Raw genomic sequence first — 1,284 nt, 5'->3', positions numbered from 1 at the left:
ATTCAAACCTCTGAAGACCTAGGCTTATTAGACCATTGTCTGGAATATAGCTCGGAAGTCTGGTCTCCATACACATAATCCCAGACAACATGATAGAAGTGGTCCTAAGACGGGCAGTGCGACTTCAGCCAGGCCTTCAGTGCCACTGGCATGCTATAGAGCCTAAAACAGCGCAGGATTTATCTTCTGCACGTTGACCCCCGGCTCTCTCTTATTACAAGATCTCAATTCAACTGGTTGCTATCCCCATGGATGATTATCTTATCCCTTAACATGGAATCATGCCATTGTCAACCGCTACCTTACAGGCTAATTTCTGCAACAACTGACTAGTACAAATAATCTTTTCCCCCCAGTACTATAGTCCTATGGAATAATCTCCCAACTGGCATTTCCTTCCTTCCTTCCAACCCTTGAGCTGTTCAATCATTGAACATACTTCACCATAACCTTGCTCTACACTCCTTTCTTTCTTCTTCTTCTTTTATAATAATGGCAAACGTTCAATACTGATATATTGTATGGGGTTAGATAAAGTAAAAGACTGTCAGGTTTCCAGGAGAGCTACTCAATCCACCTAGTGCTTCCTTACAGTTGTGACGAAAAGGTGCAAAAACCTAACATCCTTAACTGCGAAATATATATGCACATAAATTGTTGTGCAGAAATGAAGAAGTTAGTAGGGTTAAAAACAAGATAAAAGCAAAAAGATTTGTACCGGAATTATGGTGTAAACATCAATGTAGTCACCGGAGACTGTTTCAACACTGACTACATGAGATGGTAATGTGTTCACTGAACAACTCCTCTATGGAAGAATATTTTTTTGTAATAATCAGCTGTAGTAGATGTAATCTGAAATGACAGCTGATTGTAGAGTCTGTACTGTCTTGTGTAAGGTGTACAACATATTGCTTTGGATCAACATCGACATAATAACAATTCATTTTATGAAATAAAATTAGTCTACTATATTATCTTCTAATTTGTATTGTATTCCAATGTAAGTCTTTTATGATATTTGAGACTGTGCCCGGGGTCTTAGTACAATTATTTGTTACAAATCTTGCAGCTTATCTTTGAATGTTTTCTAGTTCCTCTATACCCTTCTGGTGGTAAGGATCCTACACACTAGAACAGTATTCCTGCTTTTATCTTTTAAATAATTAAAAAATCTTTTTCCTTTTATTTAGCCCGATTTTATTTTATTTCTACTAACATTCTTTGTGGCTTGACGCGCACGAAAATGTCTATGTGCCTGTAAATTAAAAAGGTTTCCTTATG

The sequence above is a fragment of the Mercenaria mercenaria genome, chromosome 13 (assembly GCF_021730395.1).
Source record: "Mercenaria mercenaria strain notata chromosome 13, MADL_Memer_1, whole genome shotgun sequence".
NCBI lineage: Eukaryota > Metazoa > Mollusca > Bivalvia > Venerida > Veneridae > Mercenaria > Mercenaria mercenaria.
This window is presented reverse-complemented; position numbering follows the sequence as displayed.